The sequence below is a fragment of the Castor canadensis genome, chromosome 8, assembly GCF_047511655.1.
Source record: "Castor canadensis chromosome 8, mCasCan1.hap1v2, whole genome shotgun sequence".
NCBI classification, from domain to species: Eukaryota; Metazoa; Chordata; class Mammalia; order Rodentia; family Castoridae; genus Castor; species Castor canadensis.
In genome coordinates, this window is record NC_133393.1 from 104,228,061 (window position 1) to 104,252,518 (window position 24,458).

The following is a 24,458-nucleotide window of genomic DNA, read 5'->3' on the forward strand; positions in this document are numbered from 1 at the left end:
CTAGATGGTGAAACAGCCAGACTTACCTCCCATATCACCCAGCTAGCAAGTCCCAACAAATCCTAACCAAGTTACACCAAGGCATCTCTCATGCCTCTCCTCCACCCTTTTGTCCTGGTGATTTGATGCTCATTAAAATTCCCCATATATCCAAAGAGCCTTCAGAGCCCCCTTGGGAGGGGCTATAACCTGTGCTTCTTTCCACCCCAACAGGAGTCTGAGTGACTGGAGTGGTATCTTGGATCCACATCTCCAGAGTCAAGCACTGGAACCCCTCAAAAGACTCTTCTCCTCAAGATTTGGACTCAGATGAAGCACAGTACTCCTGCAAGCCTCTAGAGGACTTCTGACTCCTCTTCAAGAAGGCCCCTCAGGATAAGTGACCTTGTCTGCCTTCTCCCCTGGGGCCTCACATTCTTTGGATAGATAACCATGAGGCTCACCACAACTCTCCTCTACACACTTGAACTCTTACTTTTCAGTGTGGCCCTCACCCAGCCACTCTCATGTAGTGAATGTTTTTAAACCACCTATGTCAGAGGATCCAGATGTTTTTACTTTATGTCCTATGCCCACCAACCAAGTGGATGTTACTTGGGCAAATATACCCCTCAGGTTTGCATACACTCTAGTAAGTGGTGCTGGAAGTCCTGGAATTTGGGAAACAAAGCAGCCTATATTTGCAATGAGAGGTTCAAAGAATGCTTCTGATGGACTTGTCTGGGACACTGGTGAGTGTCAGATGGTGGAGGAGTCCAGGACTTAGCCTGATAACAGCTTGTTAAGGAGACAATAAAAAAACTTTTGCCCCAACTAAAGCCAATGGCACTCAAAGCCTCAGTTTATATGATGAATTCAGGGTGAGGGTGAGAGTTAGAGCTCCCAGCAATAGGAAATAATTTCTTCATAGACCTGGCAGAGAAAATTGCCAGAGAACTAGTCTCAAATTGTTGGATATGGAGAGATGCCCTCATGAGTGAGGATTGGACTTGGAAAGGGTCTAGTTTAAATGCTTACCAACTTCTATTATGGAATCACTTAATAACTATCAAGGAGAGTGCCCATCCCCAATCCTGGTTTCTTACATCAGAAGTGATCAGGGAGGAATGTCTCAAAAGAACTGGACCCATATATGATAAATGGGTGGGACAGGCCCCTTGTAAATGGGAACTTTCTTACAATGAGACAAATCTAACCTGGGCCCAAAAAGCCTACCTGGTACTAGGCATCATCCCCACCCAATAATGGCTCCCAATGCTACAAATCTCTAACCAACCACAGCCTCTTAAATTGCTCTCCTACTATGAGGCAAATCCATTTCAAGGTATCCCTGAGACTGGCAAATATTGGGATAACCTCACCAGCACTGTCTTAGGGTGGTAGAAAATGCCAGATGGGTTATTCTAGATATGTGGAAAACAGGCCTACTCCAGACTCCATCCCACGTGGACAGGAAGTTGTACTATAGGGATTGTCCAGCCTGGGTTTTTCCTTTTGCCCAACTCCCAAGGAGAACAGTGGGAGTCCTTCTTTTTGAAACGCTGGGGACTAGAACAAAGAGTACTCTCAGTATAGGGGAAAATCAGAGGTAGGGAGAAGACGAATGGCCTCCCCAGAGGATCATTGAGACCTATGGACCAGCCACTTGAGCACAAGATAGGAGCTGGGGTTACCGGACTCCCGTTTACATGCTCAACAGAATCATTAGGTTACAAGCTGTGGTAGAAATAATCACCAACCAGAAGGCTTAGAACTACTGGCTAGACAGACCCAAATGCATGCCACTACATATCAAAACCACTTAGACTCTCTTCTAGCTGAGGAAGACGACGTATGTGGCAAATTTAACCATTTAGACTGTTGCCTTCAAATTGATGAAAATGGACAAGTGGTAACAAACATTGCCACTAACAACAGAAAAATCACCCATGTCCCTGTACAAACTTGGGATGGATGGAAACCTAACGATTGGCTTGGCAGCTGGTTCTCATGGCTTTTCCCTCTCCTGGGACCCATTGCTGCTATCAGAGCTGTCCTGTGCTTTGGTCCATGCCTCCTCAATCTTCTCATGCATTTAATTTCTTCTCACCTAGTCTCCATCAAACTCCCCCATTCTTACTACCGTGGACCCTTGGACACCCCCTTGGGTTTGAATCCCTGACTCCTGCCAAGGCCCTTCTTAGCCCCCTCTCAGCAGGAAGTAGCTAAAGACTCGATCTCAACATACCATATCCCTAACAGCAGGTAGGGGCTCCAACCCATGGGGGGATTTGTAGCAGCCCCATAACATAAATCAGCCCCATGACATCTTAGGAATGTGGAAGCCCCACCCTGAGAAGTGGAGCAACCAACTTGGCCAGAGGACCAGGAGGTACAGGAGGCCTACAAGCACCAAGGATGGACCTATAGGATTCCACTATGAACTGTTCTTTAGGTTACAGAGTTAGGTTAGGGTGGAAGATACATACATACATACATATATATATATATATGTATACATATATATACATATATATATATATGTATGTATGTATATATTCCCACTCCAGTGCTCAGGGGGCACCCGGTTTTTCCAAACCCCACTGTGCATCTCTCCACTCAGCCTTTCCCTATCAATAAAGTTTCTTTCCTGCCTGTAACTCTGATGCTCCAGCCTCTTATTCTAGAGAGTGTTCTGAGAGGAAAAACCCTGTAGCACATCTGTAGATTTCCTCATGATATCTCACACCTGTGACAAAAATGAAAAAAAAATATGGAAAAGTGAGAACTCATTGTTCTTGCAATTTATCATTATTTTTTGAGGATGAATATGTGCATATCCTAGAACTAAGTGATTTCATTACTAAGCCAGAGAAAACTTTTCAGATCCATATCAGAAAGCACACGGAAGAATGCTCACAGAAGAATTGTTCATGGATTAAAAATTAAGAAAGATAAGAAAGAAACATGACTTAGCATCAGGAAATGGATTTTGAAAGTTACAGAATATCCACATTACAGCACTGAAAATAAAAGAATACCTCTCCTCACATTAATAGAAATGATTTTTAAAACAAAATATTAGAAAAACAAGTCACAAAATTTACATATTGTTCAAAGTTTATACAGTCTCCCAAGTATCAAAACAAATATATCCATATGTGATAAAACCATAAAGGAAGGCAAAAGAACAGTAAACACACATGGAGAAGATTGGTTACTTCCAGGTGAGGGCAGTTCAATTGGGGAAGGGCATTAGTAAGCTTCGTCGTTGTCAGTATTTTTGGTGGTCTAATTATTACCATTATGCTTTGCAATCTGCATATGTATTATCTGTATCCATTTACATGTATATATTAACAAATGAAACAATTATCTGAGAATCTAGTTCAATGTCACACATACTTTTTACCTGATCCCCTTTCTGCCCCCATTCAATAAAAAATCCTGATGATTACAGTAATAACAAGACTTAAGTACATGCCTACAAAACAAAAAAGGAGAGCCATTATCTTATAAAAGCTATATACCCATTTCTGAAAGAGAGTAGAGTGGGTGTTACCATCAGCCAAGCAAGGCTAGCACCATAGGGACAAATTCCTGTATTGCTGCACCTTTAAAGTGTCCTTTCTTTGGTTCCAGCTAAAACTTTTTTTTTTTTTTGAGACATAGTCTCACTATGTAGCCTAGCCTGGTCTTTAACTGACAATCTCCTGCCTCCATCACCTAAATGCTGGGACATCACCACAGGCAGCTTTCAAGCTAAAACTTTTTGAAAAGAAAAAAACTGAACATGCCTCCCTGTCTGCCATTTTAACCTTTTGAACATGAGTTCCACAACCTTGACTTAAGCATACCCAGAAGTTTGTCCAACTTCTTTCTTTCTTGAACGAGTACCTTAAACTGAGCATGTTCAGGAACATACCAGCCTCCTAATGTGCTTTCCTATGTGAGAAGGCAGTAGTCTTCTTTGTTGGAGGAAGGCACTGCTTTTGACATAATTCCAGTGCTTTCCTTATCTGCTGTAGGTAATAAATCTTTCTCCATTCTTTTCTTTTCTGGTCATTGGCTTTGTGCTCACCAAGAGAACCCACTGTGATCAGTTTCAGTCATTACTGATGAAGCATGACAGAAGAACCTGTAGTGCAAAACCTGTGGAAAAAGCAGAAACGTACTAAAAGACAGACACTTATCCCACAGGATCCATCCAGAAACTTGGCTCCAGGAACTGTCTGGTGTAGTAAGAGCAGGAGGGGGAAGTGGTGCTAAAAACAGGGAGATTCTGAGGACATCTCTATAAAAAGAGTAAAGTGTACTTCACATCTTTCCCTCTGCCAGGTAGAAAATTCCTGGGGATAAATGCAGCTTCTAAGCTCCAGATACAGTGAGGAAACACACACTGAACTTGGCTTTTCTTTCACAGGGACCTGGGACCTCCATTTCTGGAGCCATTCTGAGATTCAGTAACAGGAAGCGATCAGTTGTTGCATTTCCCAGGAAAAAGCTTCAGCTAAATTATCATCACTTGCCCAGTTACTCTCCAGCTTTTAAAAATATTGTTGCTACTTTCTTCCCTTAGCCCTCCTATTTTTTCTCTTTATTTTAAATTCTTTTATCATGATAGTGGAGAGGGAGCAAGGTTGCAAGGAAGTTCTAAACTAAGCATTCACTCTTGTGTTTAATCAAATGTCTAACTTTTACAAAAGTAAAAATATTCTTAAATTGAGTTGAGTTGAGAAGGTGAATTAAATATATGCATACTTCATGCATTATTTAAAACATAAGATAGAAATGAAAATATTAAGGCATATCTTATATAGCAAGCATAAGTATTGCTTCCTGAAATATGTATGTTTTGTTTAAAGATGGTTCTGTTAATGGTGAAAATTGTCTCCCAAATCTTGGTCCTTGTGCTCTGGTGTGGAAGAATCCAAGCAGGACATGTGGGTGCTGTGAGAAAGAAGAGTTTTATTGTAGGAAAGGGGAAAGGTATTACGTCCTCTATTGGGAGAGAGGAGGCTCTATGCCAGTGAAAGGGGAAAAAAAAAAAAAAGACAGTGGATTATTCCAGGTCGTTTTTATTTCACCTTAAACTTGGAAGCAGGGAGAGATTACCAGGATCCCTTGACCTTTGAACCAGGAGAGGAGCTGGGTATGACTCCTGTATACACCTATGTTAATACCCAGGTGCCCCACTCATAAGGGAGGATGTTCTCATTCTTTCTAATATATTATAATTACAATGGAGCTCTTAAGGCATGTTGGGGGGGGTCTCAGTCCCAAATTTCCCCTAATCCTAACCTGCTCAGTTCTTGTTATGGGTTGTAGTTTTTGTTGTTGTTGTTGTTGTTTTTAATTTTGAAAGCCACTTAATTAAAGACTGATTAGATTCCAGAGGTCAGGGCTTCAGGTGCAGAGGTAATGACCATTTTCTGAATCATGGATCTGGAAAATGATCAGACACACACTCCTTTTAAAGTAATTGTTAGCTGCTGCCCTAGGGGCAGCCATGGGGGCAAAGGGAAGTGGAAGTTATGCATACATTTTTGTAAAAGAATCACCTATTCATAAATAAATAACACATTTATGAAAGGGCAATATTAATGTTGGGTCTGGGGACCTAAAGGACAGATGAGTGAGTATCCCATCCTCCATGGAGAGCACTGTGAGCCCTGCACCCTGAGAAGGAAATATGTGGTCTCATAAATCTGCCACAGGACTGATAAACAGAATGCTCTCAAGGTTATTTCTCCCCATAAGGGCAAACAGACCAGCTCATTGAAGAGAGCCCACATGCGTGAATCCACAACCAATGGAAGGAACCCATCTAACCCTTACCCTAACCCAGAGTTAAAGCATCCATAAAAAGCCCCAGCCTTCACCTCAGCAGGGAGCTACTGGTTTCCGGGTTCCACTGCACTACTTTAGCTGCAGCTCTTTCTTTCTTTAATAAATCCTACTTTGTGCATCAACTTTGTTGTCTCACAAGTCAGTCCGTGTCCTCACAAGCCAATTCTTTGGCCCATGAAGGTAAGAACTCTGGACACCAGCCCACAACATTTCTGGTGAGTGCACAAAAGGACACCTCTCCAGGGCTAAGGTCAGTACAATGAGCACCAAACCAGCAGGAGTTTGCCTAAAGTGCAACCATGAGCCTCCAGTGCCCTGCTGGATACTCCTACTGGGGGAAACCCCCTGCTGAGGACTAGCCAAAAGCAGACTCCCCTGTGCCACTCCCCGGTCTCTCTCTTTCTCTCTGTTCCTGTCTTCCTGAGGGACTTTCCCATCACGGTATCAGACCAACAGCTCCTAGCCAAACTTTGGCCTCATGGTGATTCTGACTCTGGAGGTGCTCTCTGCTCCCTTTCTACAAGTTAAGACCAAGCCCCAGATTGACCCGGGTACATCTTACGCTATGTTGGAGAGGCCTGTTTGGTTTCAGAACCTGGCATTCCTCTTCCCCCATCTGTCAGTAACCCCTTCTTCAGGAGGCAGAGTGGAGATTTTGTGTGACTGACAGTGTTCCAGTACCATTTAGTAGGCACAACCTGAAAGCACACCTAATCACTAATTGCTCGAGTGTGTGTCCTGTTTCTCAGCTCTGTTCCCCTTCCCTCACCTAGGATGTCAAGTTGTCCTTTCTTTCCCCACCAGAAATGGTGGACATACTTTTACTTATACACTCCCTTCCGAGTCCTACCACCTTGTCTCTGTCCATCTTCCCCTCCCTGTGTTTACTAGGAAACTCATACCACAGTTTGTTATGACTTTCTTGAGTTACTCCCACACCTAGTTTGTCATGCCCCTTGGTCCACACCACTTCTCAGTCAGCTGCTGGGTGCCAGCCAAGACAAGGGCACTGCACAGAACTGCAGCCCAAACCCCATGCCCTCCCCACCACACACAGTTAAGGCAATCCATAGAAAAGTCCAGCTGCGGTCCAGAGTTGCTGCTTCCATCAGAGTTGCTGCTTCCACTGAAAGCTGCACAGCAGCAACTACAACCTGCCACCACTCCCCCACAAACAGATGAGAGGAGAAATGAGCATGTGCTGTGCAGGAGGAGGAGCAACGGGCTACAGGCAGGGGTGCACCTGGCAGGGGTGAGGACTGACATGGGCCTCTGTGCCACACCTGCCCTCTAACTCCACCCCCATGAGGGGAGGCCGTGGCATGCACTGGGATGTTGGCCCATCCTGCTGGGCTCCTTGGGTGCAGCAGTACTGCCTATCATAGCTAAGACAATCTATGGGAAGGGCTCAGCTCATGTACAGAGTCACCACCACTGCAACAAACTGCAACCCACCACTACTCCCCCTAAAAGAGATGGGAGGAAAATGAACAAAAGTGCTCTCATGTGCAAGAGGAGGAGTGGCGGGCCTAGGCAGAGAGAGTCGCTAGTCTGGGGCATGGGGAATTAACATTTCTGTCTCCACAAATATTATTTCTATGCATTGGAAACCTTTCAAACTCCTCTAGTGATTATGAAATACATAAGAAATTATATACAATGAATTGTAAAACTAACTCATTCCACAAAGCAGTCATTGGCACCAATTTAATACTTAAACAACATGAGAAACACCAACCCACAAACCACTTTGTTCTACTTACCAACTCTTAAAAAGCTAGAAATCTATGTCTACAATAGTGGAGGAATTCTACAAATGCATGCAAATTGAGATCAACACTGGCAGGAAGGCAGGGAGGGGGGAAGGGAGATGATGAGTGCTACAGTGAAACAAAGACAAACTGGAGTTGGGGAATGTTACCTGGAAACCAGAGAAGGTTCACCTCACCCCAGAGGTTAGAGAGGCCAATGCAATGGTGTGTGATTATGTGTGGGACAAACTGTACCGCCCCCCATTTCTGTAACCTGCTCTAAATGGTATATAAAGAAGGCTCCCTTTGTCGGCTTGTTTAATAAAATTTCTTACTGAAAGCTTAGGTGTCCTCTCAGTCTCTGTCTGCAGCAATACCACTTTCAAGTGTTGAGATTAGTAAAGGAATTGTTTGTATTGTTTGCTAACAGACTAGAAGGCTAAATGAGACCCTCTTGACCTCACTAAAACAATGTACATATAAATGGGAAAAGACGTGGAATTAAAAATATTGGAAGAAAATACTGCAATTAAAAAATAGTCTTGGCACAATGAAGGTTCTTTTAAGCAAATAACTGTTGCAATAATGGCGCCAATAGGTTTCAGTTCTTACTGCACCCTTAAGCTTCTGTTTTCCAGGGTCATGGTCCTGCCTCCCACAGTCACAGTCCTGCCTCAAGTCTAGCTTGAATCCTCCTTCTGTCCCCAACCTCCAATCAGCATGAACCATAAGATCCTAACCAACCAGATCATGCTGAGTCCCACTGAGGGGTATTTAAGCACTTGCCCCTCCTCCTTCTCTCTCAGCTCTCTCTGCTCTCACCCTCTCCCACACAGCAATAAAGAATCTCTTGGCCAGATCACTCCTCTCCACATGGTCACTTTTGGGGCCTATATTTCCTTACATTTGGTGCCATGACTCGGGGCAGGTTTCCCCACTAATCCTGGTGGGACCCCGATTCCAACTCACCACACGACCACCCTGAACGTGACTGGCCAGGACTCATCCTCCTAATCACCCTCGCTCACATCCAACCCCAGATATTCTTTGGTGAGTCCACCTATCCTTCTTGGGCTCCCTTTGTGGTCTCTCCCTTCAATGTCTCTGGGTTTTAGAACACTTCCCCTGCTTTGGGCTATCTCAGGGCGGCTCAGACGGTAGAGGGATCCCCTTCTCTGCAGGGTTTGGATTTTACAGGGTCCAGGACCCTACAAAACCTAGGCCTAGGTAATCCAAGCCGCCAGCCTCTGGCCTGCAAACCACCTGAACATAGCGACGGCCGATTCTCATGTGCTTTGCGTTTTCTCGGATATTTGTGCTGTGCGAGGATGCTCCACAGTACATAATATCCTCCTCTCCCATTCCAGGACTGGGTCCCTCATAATGGGTGCCTCTACGTCTTCTCTGCCATCTGACTCCCCATTGAGATGCCTCCTGAATAATTTAGACACCTTGGGTTTGACCCCTGATATAAAACCAAACATTTGATCTGCTTTTGCACTCAAATCTGGCCCACTTATCCTTTAGACAACCCCTTTTTGGGTCTTTAAATCCCAACCTTTTATGGGACACATAACTACTGTGAGCGATCGGGACGATGGGGAGAGATTCCATTATGTCCAAGCCTTTTCATACCTCTGTCTAAATCCGGCTCTCTGACTTCAAATCCTCCCTCTGTACTTTCTGTTCCCCTGCACAGATTCTATCAGCCTATAAACCAGTTTCTAAATCAGCCAATTCCTCTCCAAACCTCCTTCTTCCCCATGTAAACAGACTTCTTGCACTGCTTACCATACCTATCTCCTCCTATCTTCCTGATACTTTCCCCATCATGGAGTTAAGCAAGATACTCCTTGCCAATTCTGACCTCAAGGCGGTTCCAGCTCTGAGAGAGCTCATGCTTTATTCGGTGACCAGAAAGTGGAGGTTTCATTTTGCTGAAAGCCTGCCAGTACCAATCAATGGGAGCAACCTGGAGACACGGGTGATGGCTAATCCCTTGAGCGTGTATCTTGCCTCCAGGCTCTGCCTTCCCCTCCCTTACCTAAGATGTCAGTGCACCTTTCTGCCTCCTCCATGGTCTCACCACGTGTCCTCTGTCTCTGAAGTCCCCTATACAAATTTCTCTCATTAGAAAAGCAATGGATTCTGGCCCAGGCCACTCAGGTTGGAAATGATTATATGGCTCAAACAGTAGAGTGCCACTTTACAAGCATAAAGTCCTGAGTTTAAGCCCAGTACAGCCAAAGTAAGAAATAATAGTAATAATATTTGGGGCTGTGGAAGTAGCTCAATGGGAAAATGTCTGCCCAGCATGTGCAAAGCCCTGGGTTCAATTCCCCAATATTACTAAAAAAAAAAAAAGGTAAAGAAGACAAGTGGCATTTATGTCACTTCAGCCAACTCATAGTAGAAAAACGTAGTTTAACCTAGACCAGATCCCTCATTCTTCAAGTGAGGAAACTGAGGCCCAGAACAGTTCAGAGACTTGCTCTCCAGAGTGTCAGATGTCAATGTAAAATAACAACTTTACTTTACAGCAACAACCTATCAGAAAGCATACCATGGTGGACTCAGAGTCACAGGTGAGAGAGGTTCTCCTCAAAGATAAATTTCTAACAGTCAGTCCCAGATATTTGTTAAAAAACTCAGACTGTGGCTGAAGAGAAAAGTCATTGAAGCAAGTAATACAGCTAGCCACGTCTGTATTTATAGCCATGTCTGTATTTATGGCTACGTCTGTATGTCCAGGACCTTACTAACAGGAGAGAAAAAGATAAGAGACACCATGGCCTCATTGCTGTTCTCAGAGAGGGCCCCACCTGACTGGGGCCTGAATCCTGAACCTGCTACCATGGTGGACAGGAGGGGCACTTCTGCAGAGAATGCTTAAGGGGGACAGCCTGGGAGACAGCCCCACCCCCAATCAGGACTCTGCCCTCTGCAAGGGTAACCACTGGAGGTCTAAGTGCCCCCATCACCAGATGGAAGGTGAGGTGCCACCTCTTATGTATTGATGGGTCCCAGCCTCCTTGCCACACCCCACTTCTTGGCATCAGTGTTGAGGAGCCATAATGGCAGGGAAAAAAAGGCCATTTTCCTCCTAGACAGTGGAGCCCGTTCTCTGTTTTACCTTTTTCTCCAGGTCCCCGGTCCAATGACAAAAGTTATCATTTGGGGCAAATCTGGCCAGCTCCTAGAGTGCTAGTTTACCTGGCCTCTGGCCTGCTCTTGGGGAGACCTCCTCTTCTGTCACTCTTTCCCCATTGTACCTGAAACTCTGGTGTCCCCGCTGGGACGGGATTTAGTATCTCAATTAAAGTTCAAATTCTCCTCCCCCCAGGCAGCTATCTGTGCTGCCCCCTCCTTCAAGAACAAAGAAGATTCCACAGTGTGGACTGATGAGATGAGTGTAGGGTGAGCCAGGAAGGCCCTCCCTATTCAAATAAAACTCAAAAATCCCTCACAGTTTTCACACCTAAAACAATATCCCCTCAAGCCTGAGGGATGAGGCCTTATGCCCATCATAAATTCCTTAAAACAACAAGGGCTACTAGTTAATTGCTCCAGCCCCTATAATAAATTTAAAATTCTTATAAAGGTTAATTTTAAAATACAAGTTACAAAGTAAACAACTGGAAAGGATATAGATAGGAAATAAATGTATTTTTTGAGAAGTTAAAGAAAAAGGAATGGGTTTTTTGGATGAGAAAGGATTTTGTAAAGAAGGGTTTGTCCTAAAGATTGTTTCAAATTGGAAAGATGAGGACAAACCATCAAAGGGTTTAGTATGTTGTATGAAAGTCTGAGTGAGTTTAAAAGTGTATAATAAAAAACTTCGATGTGGGATAAAGTTAAAGTTGAATATAATCTAAGAGTTGCCTAAAAGATTTTTAGGGTCATGTCAAACTAAAATCAAATTCTCTATGTCTATGAAATAACAAGGTTATCTTAATATTGTTCTGCTCTGAGTAACATCTACAAAAAACCATTACAGAGAAAGATTTTATCAAAGAAATTATTCGTGTTTTCTGCTGATCTTGTCAAGCTTTAAGTACTACTGAATCAGAGTTCATTTACATATTTGCTTATGTGTCTTAAATGACCACCTTGTAACAGTGTTATGTTATACTTTATCTAAATATGGTACAAACATTTAAAAGGTTCAAAGTGTCAATTTATATAAAATAATGAGCTAAAGCTCTCTTTTATCCAAGAGGGTTACATTTAAATCCTGACAGCCCTTGCCTCCCACAGGTCACCTACCTAGTTGTGGCCTTAAAGGGACTCACTCCCTGAGTCACAAATGCATCATCCCAATCTTCCATTTCCCAACCCCCATACCATAAAACAGCTTACAGCTTTCCTGGCAGTTATAGGATTTTGCAGAATTTAGATCCCTAGGTATGTAGTCTCTGAACAGACACCTTTTTATGCTCCTCCTAATATTCCTATTTGGGTCTTAGATAATGTATGGCCACCCATTTCTCTTAGAAAAACTTGCCTCCAACAGACTCTGCTCCTCTGGCCGACTACCTGCCTTCTCAGGGAACTTCTCAGCGAGCATGCAGACCAGATCCTGCCCCACCCTATAACAATTTCTGTTAAACCAGGGCATCTTGTTCTCCAAAAGGATCTTCTACCCTCTCCATTGGGACTTCGATGGACCAGCCCTCATCTGGTCATTCTCATGACTCCCACTGCTGTCAAGCTCAATGGGTCTCCCAATGGTGGCACCTCCCAAGAAACAATTAGAAAATGGAGAAGGGAATTGGACGACTCTTGAAATTGTCTAGGGAACAACATTTTACAGTGGTTCTCCTGGCCAATGCCCATCCTGATGCCTATGTTCTTGCTCTCCTATTCTTAAGCTTTCTCCCTTGTATCACACTGCATGTCTGCCACTGCTAATCAAAAATTTAACCAGTTGTACCTCCAGGGATACCAACCTCTCCAAAACGCCAGGATAGTTGGCTGATACCCACCATGCGGAGGTCAGAGGATTGGCTCGAGACTCTTTATGACCTGTGGCTACAAGGGACCTTCATCAACTTCAGGGAAGAGGAAATCTTCATTTTTGGAGCCTGGGTGTACGCCATCATGAGACTCACCACCCCAACATTGTTTGCCAACTAACCCTCTCTTCCCCTATGCCACCCCTTGCCAGCTCGAAGAGGCCAGAGCGAACACAATGCCCTCTTCCTTAACAAACAAAAAAGGGAGGAATGTTGGCAATAATGGCACTGATAGGTTTAGTTCTTACTGCACACTTACGCTTCTGTTTTCCAGGGTCACAGTCCTGCCTCCCAGGGTCACAGTCCTGCCTCAAGTCTAGCTTGAATCCTCCTTCTGCCCCCAACCTCCAAACAGCATGAACCATAAAATCCTAACCAACCAGATCATGCTGAGTCCCACTGAGGGGTATTTATGCCCTTGCCTCTCTCTCTCTCTCTCTCTCTCTCTCTCTCTCTCTCAGCTCTCTCTGCTTTCTCCCTCTCCTACCTGGCAATAAAGAATCTCTTGGCCAGATCACTCCTCTCCACGTGGTCACTTTTGGGGCCTATATTTCCTTACAATAACTATCTAAAAACATTTTTAAAGAAAAGATTGATGAATTTGACCCAATAAAAACTCTGTACCAAAAAACAGAAAGTGTGTGGGGAGCAGATTATGAAAAGCCTATGAGAACTGGACATAAGCAAGGTGAGATGCAGCTTAATTGCTTTCATCTGTAGGCACAGCCCCTGTCACTAAACAGAAAAAGCAGAACAGCTGCTGAGTCTCCTAAGTTTGTGTTCAGAGAAGCAGGAAAGCACGTTTCTCCTTTTACAATGTCACGCCCCTCCCCAAGAGGCTCCACCCTGTTTGCTGCTATTTATAAAAGGCCAGCTGAAGGAAGGCTTGGGCTCTTTTGCTTTTTTCCCTTGGGGCTTTGGGGGCTTGGGTTTTTAGGGGTTTTGGCTTGGGCTTTGGCTTCTTTTGCTTTGACTTTTTTGGTGTGGGAAGCTTTTGGAAGGGAAAAGAATTGCTAAAGGGAAATTGCTGAAGGGAAAAGTATGGCTAAAGAGAGGCTGATAGAAAGCCTGCACCGAGAACTTTAACATAAGCCTTAGAAAGCTGAGCCAAAGAAAACTTTAACATAGGCTTTAGAAGCTAAAGAAAAGCCAAAGAGAACATGGGACAGTGCAAGATAGAGGACCTAGACTTTGCAAGTCTGAGCACCGAGGCTTTAAGAGAGCTAAAGAGAGAATGCTAAAGAAAAGCTTCAAGCCTGGGGGCAAAAGAGTGACTAAGCTAAAGATAAACTAAGATAAAACATGGGACAGTGTGAGTCTCAGGAAAGAGGTTTTAAGCAAGGTTTTAAAGAAGACTTTAGAAGCAAGGTTTAAAAGAACTGAAAGGAGTAAGGTCTTAAAGAATAAAGATAGAGAAAAAAAAGCAATGAGGGTTGGGTGTCTCCACCCAAGCACCCAACACACCTGACCCCACTTTCTGTCTATCTGTCTACTTTGTCTTTTGTGAATCTCCAGTCGCACCCAGTTAAGCCCAGTTAGGTTCAGTAATAACCAGGAGTGAGAGCAAGAAAGCTCACTCTAACGAGGGAATGAGAAAACTGCACCCTCTCCAAAAGTGTTTGTATACATGAAAAATTTGAAGACCAGCAACTGATGGAGAGAGATGTTGATGACCTTTTAATAAATAACACTTAAAGTCTAGAAAATATAAATGCTTTCATAAATAATAAAAGAGTAAACAAGCTGGGGGGAGGAGGGTGATATACACCTGTAATCCTAGCTGCTCAGAAGGTAGAGATACAGAGGATTGCAGTTTGAGGTCAACCTAACCCAGTAAATTTGAGAGATCCTATCTCAACCAATGGTTGGGTATGATGGTATGCACCTGTCATCCCAGCTACACAGAGAAACACAAACAGCAGGATCATGTTCACATGGTCCATGTTAGCCTACACATAGAGTGAGACCCTATCTCAAAAATTATAAAGGGCTGCAGGCATGGCTAAAGTGGTACAGCACCCACCTAGCAAGTGCGAGACTCTGAGTTCAACCAAAGTACCCCAAGTACCAAAAGAAAAAAGTGCAAACAAACTAATAGAAAAGTGGGCAAAGACACAAAAAAAGATAAAAGAAAAAGAAGCAATCAGTAATACCCCAAAAATATTAGTATTAAATGGTGGCATATGGGAAAATGAGCATCAAGACATAGCAGATATATATTAAATTGCTGCTGGTTTTTTGGTGATAAAGTTGTGGTTTCAATTGAAATTCACAGTTGCATTCTTTGTTTTCTTTTTTTCTTTCTTTCTTTTTTTTTTTGTGTTTGTGTGTGCTACTGGGGTTTGAACTCAGGGTCTGTGGAAGGTGCTCTACTGCTTAATCCATTAGTACATCCCTTTTTTGTTCTGATTATTTTGGAGATAGGATCTTGCTTTTTGCCCAGGCCAGCCTGGAATCATCTTTTCTTAGCCTCCTACATAATTTGGAATAACAGGCCTGCTCTACTGTACCTAGCTATTCGTCGAGATAGGGTTGTGTTAACTTTTTGCCCAGACTGGCCTCAAACAACAATGTTCTCAAACTCAGCTTCCAAAGTAGCTAGGATTATAGGCATGAGTCACCAACAGCTGGTTTACAAATTGTATTCTTAAACTCTGAAATTCTACTCCTAAGTAATCTAGCTATTCAGAACAATTTATATATACACCCAGAGAAAACTGTACTAGCATTATATGTATATTTTTGCCTCTTCAGAAATAACAAAAAGTATATAACCTAAAAATAAATAATTATATAAGTAAAGAAGTCTGTAAATAGATAAATGAACATATAATTAAATAGATTTTTGTACATCTGTACTTAGATAAGCAAAATATTCAAAAGGAGTTAGGAAGGTGAATATATACTGTTTCTTTGGAGAAAGAGCTCCACAGTGTGTTAGGGCTCTTGCAAAAAGTAAATCACATAATATGCATGTAGCATGATAACATGTGTGTTAATAAACACACCAAAAGGAAAACCAAAGTGTGTATTTGAATAAGCACATGCATATATTTCTATAAGAAGTTCTGAATACAGCCTTACCTCTGAAAGAGGCAGAGGAAACATGAACGCTTTCTGTATTTTCATAATAACGAATACAAGAAAGTATGGTGCATTATCCATATAATATTTAAACTTCAGAAAGACAATAAATAATGTGGGAAAAGAAAACGGAAAGGAACAGAAGGCAAGGGAAGGAAAGGAAAGTGTCTGTGTATCAAACATCAAAACATCAGAGCAGGACATCTTGTCTCCTTAATAATGGTTCATCATGAGGAGGCGTGTTGCCTTTGCCAAGACAAACAGCAGCATGAACGATGGTCCAAACTCCAGAACCAGTGAATTGGATTTAGTTCCTACTCTCTACTTACTATGTATATGATCTTGGCCTAATTATTTTACTTCATTGTTCTTCAATGTCCTTATATGAAAATGGGAAAATATTAATATCCACTACATGAAGTTTCTTATAAAGATTCAGTGCATGGAACAATATTGACAGTGGGCAGACAATAAATGATGGTTCTCACAATAAACACCAGTAGGCATCACCTATATGCTCTGGCTGAGAATAATGTGAAAAAGTGCTAGAGTAATTCTCTTTTTCCTTCCATGGAATTTTTAAAAGGAAGGCTATGTTAGAAGCCATGCCACATATGAGCCTACCTAAGTGATCAGCATAGTCTCTGGGTTCAGAGAACCTACAGGCCCAATAGGGTAAGTTCTAAACCAAAAAGCAAGCAGGGTTTACAATGCAGTGAAAGGTTTCTCAGTGTGTATATGACTTTTCAAGTATTTTCAACATATTAGACTTCAAGAAACTTATTGATCAACTTAGTAGTAAAGTTATAGTGTAGAATACCTACTTAATGTAAATTCTGGTCTATAATCCATATGATGTTAGACAAAAGGTTTAATCTTCCATTTTCTCATCTAAAAAAATGACTCAAATACTACAAGTTAGAAACAGTATTTGCAAGGTGCTAAGTAATACCTACAGCAATGTAGGTGTTGAGCAGCTTGTAGACATTATTATTAATGCCACAAGTAAATCTAAGATGGCTCATTTTAAATTTGAAAAATAATTCAAGTTCATGAGTACTACCACAGTTTGCGAGGAAAACTAACAGCTAGATGTTAAGTCTAGACATAGGTCTAAGAAGCAAGAGTTCAAGAATGGTTCCTGATGTTGGCTCTGTTTCTGACTTCCTTAGAGTCCTTTAAAAGTCACTGAGTCATTAGATCAAAATGGATCAAAGATATTAATGTAAGACCTAAAACTTTGAAACTATTAGAGGAAAACATAAGAAAATCACTTGAAGACAAAGACAAAGGTGATGACTTTTTGAAAAGGACTCCAATTGCTCAAGAAATAAAAGCAAGAATTGATGGATAAGATCATATCAAATGAAAAGGCTTCTGCACATCAAAGGAAATAATTACAAGAATTAAGAAATAACCCACAGAATGGGAGAAAATCTTTGCAACCTATTTATCAGACAAAGGATTAAAATCCAGAATATATAGTGCTCAAAACATTAAACACCAAAAGAACAAATAATCTAATTAATAAATGGGCAAATGAATAGTTCTCAAAAGAAGTACAAATGGCTAAAAATACATGAAGAAATGTTCAACACCCTTAGACACTATGGAAATAGAAATCAAAATGACACTGAAGAGCGAGTGGTACTGGTGTCATGTGACTGCCCAGAGTTGGTGTCAGGACCATAGGAGGAGAGCCAGGCGCAGAGTCCAGTGGAGCACAAGGTCCCTGCATTGGGCAGGGAGTACAGGTGCCAGTCCTTTGGTGGCACAGGTGCCATGGCCACCAAAGCCACCAAGCCTGGTGTGCTGTGCTCACAGGGCTGAGGCAGGAATCAGGCCTTTATTCCTCATAGGCAATGCTTAGCACCCACATTTCCCAAACCCAAACACCAGACTACCCTAGAAGGTTTAACCAAAACCTCCTGTTTGACTCAGTCCAAATCAAGTTAGAAGTCATGCACCCCATCTAATTGCATGGAGTTCATGAAGGCCAACGGGTGTGGAGTCATCTACTCTACACTGTTACCTGACAATTCTTTCAGACCCAGAAAAGCCTGTCACATAAAATACAGTCAGAGCAGGTGAACCTCACAGTGAACAAGTGGGGTCACCACCCTTGGCTGAGAGCTCTCCTTCCTGGTTGCAGGTCCTGTCCTGGCACTGAAGCATGTCACCTGGATTAAACATGTCTTCTAGCCACCCCCCATTAAGAAAGACCCCCTTTCCCTGAGCCTGTAGCCCTTCAGAGTGCCTCTCTTCATGCCACTCATGACGGCAGTTGCCCTCTCATGGCATGGAATCTGGAGCCGGGGCATCCTGCCGTCAGCCAGCCTGTCGAGGTGCAACCTGTGCCCTTAATGTACACCAACCACCTCCAGCAGCAGTTCATAGTCTCCCTGTCAGAAGAGATGGACATTTCAAACAGTACAGTAGCATGCAAGTATCTATAACTGAATCATATGAGAAGCACATATTACAGAAGAAAATTAAAATAGAACCTGGGATCAAAACACTGAAGACAAACTATTGTTCTGACAAATGTCACCCCCTTTAATGAACTCAGTGCCCCCTTCCCCACCCTTAGCAAGCATTACCCTTCAGTTACAGCTAGACTGGGAAAAGACCTTTACCCTGATATCCAAAGGAAGCAGAGGATACACAGATGTGGTTATGAGAGATTCAACAAACTGTACACTAAACACTCCCACTTGAAAGCACACAGAACAACACAGATAGAAGACAAACCCTACAAGTGCACCTGGGAAGAATGCACAGGGAAGTTTGCTCTGTCTCATGTACTAACAAGACATTTCCCAAAACACATGGGAACCAAATCTTTCCAGTGTCCAGACTGACTGCAGCTTCTCGCATTCTGGCCATCTTGCCCTACATAGGAAACACCACTTGTTAGTCTAAACACCTGTCTTCTGCCTCAGTGTGATTCCCCACTCTCCTGGCTTTCTCTTCCCCCTGCCCAATTATCTAACTCATTTTTTTACATGCACATTTTAATTTTGATTCAGCTGGTCTGGCTCTCTGAGTTTACGTGTCTCCTATCATACAAAACTTCCATATTGTCATGTTCTCCAATCCCTCTCCTTACCACCAGTCAGACCTAAAGAATGTGAATATTACTCCCCACCCCCACAAGTGCTGCTAAGCAAACCCTTCTTACAGATACATTTAATATGAGAGCAAAAAACCAAAGGAAAAACTTGACACTGATATTCCATCAATCAGAATGTCTGTCACTAAGAAAACAAACAACAAATGCTATTGAGGATGCTGGGGTTTGGGGGAGAGGAACCCTTTTGCATTTGCTGGGAATATAAATTAGTGCAGCTGGAAATCAGTATAGAGGCTCCTTAGAAAACTAAAAATAGATCTACTTTATGACCCTGCTATAGCACTCTTGGGCATATATCTGAAGGATATAAGTCAACATACAATAGAGATACCTGCACACCCATATGTTATTGAAACACTATTCACAATAGCCAAACTTTGAAATCAGCCTAGGTACCCAATAACTGCAGAATGGATTAAGAAAATGTGGTATATACACACAATGGAGGATTATTCAACCATAAGAAGAATGAAATTATGTTGTTTGCAGGTGAGCAGATGGAACTAAAGATCATCATGTTGAGCAAGATAAGCCAAGTTCAGAAGGACAAATACCACGTGTTTGTTCGTAAGCAGAATCTAGACCTAAATACTACTACTACTACTACTAATAATAATAATAATATGACATGATTATTAAAGGAGGACTGTTTGGATAGGGGAACTAGCAGGAGAGAGAAAGGAGAGGGTGTTGGAGAGATGAATACGATCTAAGTACTATATATGCATATATATATGTATGTATGTGTGTATGTGTGTATAAAAATAGAATAATAAAACATACTTAAAACTGTTTTACAAAGAGGAAAGGAAGGAATTAAAAAACAGTTATAGAGGGGTGAAGCTGATCAAAGTACATTATATGTGTGTATGGAAATATTATAATGAAACTTCTTTGTACAACTAATTTATGCTAATAAAAAAGAAAAAAGGCACTGAATCAAATGAGGTATTTTTTAATAATAATAAGTTTGAAACCAAAGCAGAACCACTTCATTATACATGGACTTTACTTAAAATTCTTAGACTCTGGTTGGTCTTCTATGTAGTTATTAGACTGGGCTTTCCCAGGACTTTACCCTGCAGGTCTCCAGTGGATCTAGTTCCTCCAGGTGCTCCTCACCTATGTGCCTGCATTTCTTGGTCCCTCTTGCTCTTTCCTGACCTCCTTTCCAAAAGTTTCAGAAGGTTGGACAGAGGTTTCTTGTTCAAAACTTAACATCGGTTGATTGAAAGGAACAGGATTATAGTGATCTCTTTCCTGAGAGTCCATTGTTAGTCATTTAAGTTACTTCCAGATGAGTCACCAAATTTCCTCTTGAAAGTTACTTGCAAGAGGAAGTTTGGTGAGCAAATCCACCCTATCCTTCCAAAAAGAAATGTCTCTGACCCAGTCTGAATCCTAGAGAATTTTATCTGTAATTGTTTCAGGTATATATAATTTTCTACCCCACAGTACAACTTCCCTCTTTGATTACAAATGCCTTAGGTATAAAACTTTTTTGTGGTGTTTGTGGGGTGGGTCTCACTATGTTGCCCAAGCAATCATCCTACCTCAAGTTGCCAAATAGCTAGGAGTACAAGTATGTGCCATCATGACTGGCTTAAAACTTGTGTTTTTTATAGCCTCATGGACCTAAAAAAATACCTTATAATATGGTATGATAACAAAAATAGAGAAAGTCTATCCTAAGATTTGTAATAGCTCAGACAATTTTAAAATTCAAGACCATAATTTCTAGTTGTTTAAATACTCACATAATTTTAAATATACTGATTATACTTATATACTTATTTTTGATCCTAATATTATTATTATTCCCTTGGTTATAAGACTTAATATTACATTTCAAAGTAATAAGCTCATAAGACAACATTTTATTTGAGTTAAATGGATTATAGGAAAAATATTACTTCTTTTATAAAGAAATATTGAAAATGTAATGCTATGCATGTAAATAATGGGCCTGCCTTGAGAAATACCTGAGAGCTCATTGTGGTCTGTTTTCATCTTTTTTTTTAAAAGTAACTTTCCTTGAGCATTTGCCATGCATTATCTTCTTCAATCTCCACAATATTTTTGGCATCTTTTGAAATGATTCATATGGTTTTTCTCCTTTCATTTACTTAAAATAGAAAATTACATTAAAATACATACTAATGCTAATCATCCAAACGTATACGGATAGGGCTGGGATGTAGCTCAGTGGTACAGTGCTTGCCTAGCATGCGTGAGGCCCTGGGTTCGATCCCAGCACCAAAATATAAAGAAAAGACAAAAAAAAAAAACAACCTCTCCCCAAACGTATATGGATAAACCATACTTGTTCATGGTTGTTGGGGCTCTGTTTATTTTGGGGGGGGGGTTGGTGCTGGGAATTGAACCCAGGGCCTCTTACATGCACATGTTTACAAGTGCTCTACTATAAGATACAACTCCAACTTAAATTCTGTGGGAAATAGTCATATAAATCACTGTTTTCAGAAAAGAAAATAAGAAATCAGACATTTGGTTTTCTGAAAGAAAGGAAGGAAAGAAGGGAGGAAGGGAGGGCTAAGCTTGGTTAAAGTGCTACACTATGAAGTCCTCCTTTGTGCTGATAAGAAAGCTAAAACACACAGAATACGAATGACCCAAGCTAAGAACTCATAAACTGATAATTGTATTAAGGTATTCTTACTAAAATTAAGTTTATCATATCCCATACTTTATCGTAAGTAAAGAGTTTTTTCTACAGTGTTCTCAGGCATTCAATATGAAAAGATTGATACTCATCAAATTATTTTACCACAGAGATTATTTTATCTAAAGTACAAACCCCTATGTTTATGCAAATGTCAGTGTTTGTGAAACATGTTTTAAATAATGATAAGCATTGAAAAATATGGCTAAGGGAAGATACAGCACCACTAAATGAAAAGTAGTCTTGGGTACATATTAAGTGCTTAATGGTTAGCTAAAAGGTTTGAAATTAATGAAATTAAATTATAAGGATGGTAGAAATATCCTGTTTACCTCTGAAGATAAGTGGTTATGAAAGGACCATTACCCCAAGAATTACGTCTTGTCTACAGAATGATCATATTTTATAGGCCAATCACCATATATGCATCTGTAAGCCAAATACTTGATTCATTCCAATGGGACAGGACAGTCTCTAGCATTGAGTGTTTCATCATTCACCAATTTGTTTACTCATTCATTTATTCAACTGATCACATTAACTCCCAGACACTGAAAGGAGAGAGCCTCTATACTAGAGAAGCCCTTGGCTTGGATGCTGAGTCTACATAATAAGTATAATTTTCAGTGTGTATTGTAAGGGCTGTGTTAGAGGTAAATACAGTAGTGCAAAGGGCAGGAATGAAGAAATTGTGTGTGTGTGTGTGTGTGTGTGTGTAGTAAGACTTAAAAAGCAGCATATCCTATTAATTATTTCAGATGTAACCGAGCTTAAAATGAACCTTTTTGGGGTTTCACTTTTTTCCTTTCTCATATCTCACTGTTAACTGAACATTTTGTCACACAAATTCTAAAAAGTCAATGCAGCTTTTGATAATTTAGATGTCTCCTCACTGCACCCATGAATGACATGATTGAATTACATAAATGTAATTCTGACAGCCTCTATATTTAGTATACAATACATAATTAATTTCATCCACAAAACTTTGACTACTATCTTCTTTGTATTTTAATAAATGTATTTATTAATAAATGTATTATACATTTTCCTTAAGTATAATTTGAGCTACATCCCACAGATTTTTGACTTATAGTGCTTTTGTTGTCATTTGTAGTCAATTGTTTTATACTTTCCTCTTTATCCTTTGAATTATTTGTATTTTCCCAAAAGTTGTGGTTTAAGAGGTTATGTAATGAGTGATTTCCAATCTTATATTGTCTTGTAGTCGGAGAATGTGGGCTCTAGAATATCATACTTTGAGATTTTGTGAGGCTTTTTTGTGATTAAATATGAGGTCAGATTTAGTAAATGGAGTGTTTTACACCATTCTGTGTTCTCTGTTTGAGTACAGGATATTCTCATATCTATAAGCAAGGTTAATCTTCTTGGTTTTGTTTCTCATGTATTAAATAATGCTTTGTCTGCTTGGTTCGTTAATTTTCAAATTCCAGCTAAATTATCTAAACATAATTTCAGCCTTGTCAATTTCTCATATCAGTGTTTGCTTTATGCATTTCAGACCTTTGTTTTTAGAAGCATACAAGATTGCTAGCTAGCCTGCCTAAAACTCTGCATATATTTTCCAGTAAAAGAATTTACATCTATCCTCAATCCTGAAAATTTCTCAGCAATTCCCTTGAATATTTCAAAACCTCTCCAAATATCACCATTTTTTATCCTGCAAACTTCTATTGATTTATACTCACTCCTCAGCCATCTTCCATGACCATATACTTTATGGAGTTCAATGTGATGTTTAATACACGTGTACATTATGTGATGATCAAATAAGAGTAGCTAGCATATCTAGCACCTCAAACATTTATCATTTCTTTATGATAAAACATTAAAAATCCTATCTTCTAGCTATTTTGAAATATAAACTATAATATTGTTAGCTATATTTACACTACTGTACAATAAAACACCAGAACTTAATCTTCTTATCTATTACTTTGTACTTGTTGGCCAAATAGTTTCCATCTTTTCCAGACCCTTTCACTCCCCAGACTCTGGAAACCACTATTCTACTTTCTACTTCTATAGGGTCAACGTTTTTAGATTCCACATTTGAATGAAATCAAGAGATACTTATTTTTCAATGTCTGGTTTATTCATATAACAAAGTCTTCCAGGTTTATCCATGTGTTGCAAATGACAGGATTCCATTGTTCTATGTATAAATAGTTTTCTATTATGCATATATACCACATTTTCTTTATCCACTTATCCACTGATGGATATTTAGATCGATTTCATATCTTTGCTATTGTGTATAGTGCTGCATTAAACATGGGAGTAAAGATACTTCTTTGATGTCCTGATTTCATTTCCCTTGGGTATTTCCCAGCAGTGGGATTTCTGGGTCATATGGTAGCTCTATTTTGAATTTTTTACTGAACCCCCATGCTGTTTTCCATACTGGCTGTACTAATTTACATACCTTAAAACAGCATGGAAGGGTTCTCTTTTCTCCACATCATCACCAACACTTGTTAACTTTCATCTTTTTGATAATAGTCATTCTGATAGGAATTAACTCATATTTTTGTGGCCTTTATTTGCATTTTCTTGATGATTAGTGATGCTGGGCATTTTTTTCACTTAACTGTTGGGCATTTGTATATCTTCTTCTGAGAAATGTCTATCCAAGTCTCCTGCCTATTTTTTTAATAGAGCTATTTGGGGATTTTTTGCTGTTGAGTTATTTGAATTCCTAATATATGCTGGATATCAACCCCTTATCAGATGTAGTTTGCAAATTTTTTTCCCATTCTGTATGTTGTCTCTTTATTCTGCTAATGATTTTCTTTGTGTACAGTTTGATTAGTTAGTTTGGTATAATCTCATTTGTTTATTTTAGTTTTGTGGCCTATACTTTTAGGGTCTTACATGAAAATCTTTATCTATAGTTATGTCTTGTAATATTACCCCTACTTTTCTAGAAGTTTCATAGTTTC

The 24,458-nt window shown here is 40.7% G+C and overlaps 1 pseudogene; it reads left to right on the plus strand.

The window, feature by feature from the left end:
- The first annotated feature begins 6,778 nt into the window (after nucleotides 1-6,778).
- On the plus strand, nucleotides 6,779-18,601 carry LOC109678262 (Krueppel-like factor 3 pseudogene; annotated as a pseudogene).
- The last annotated feature ends 5,857 nt before the right edge of the window (nucleotides 18,602-24,458 follow it).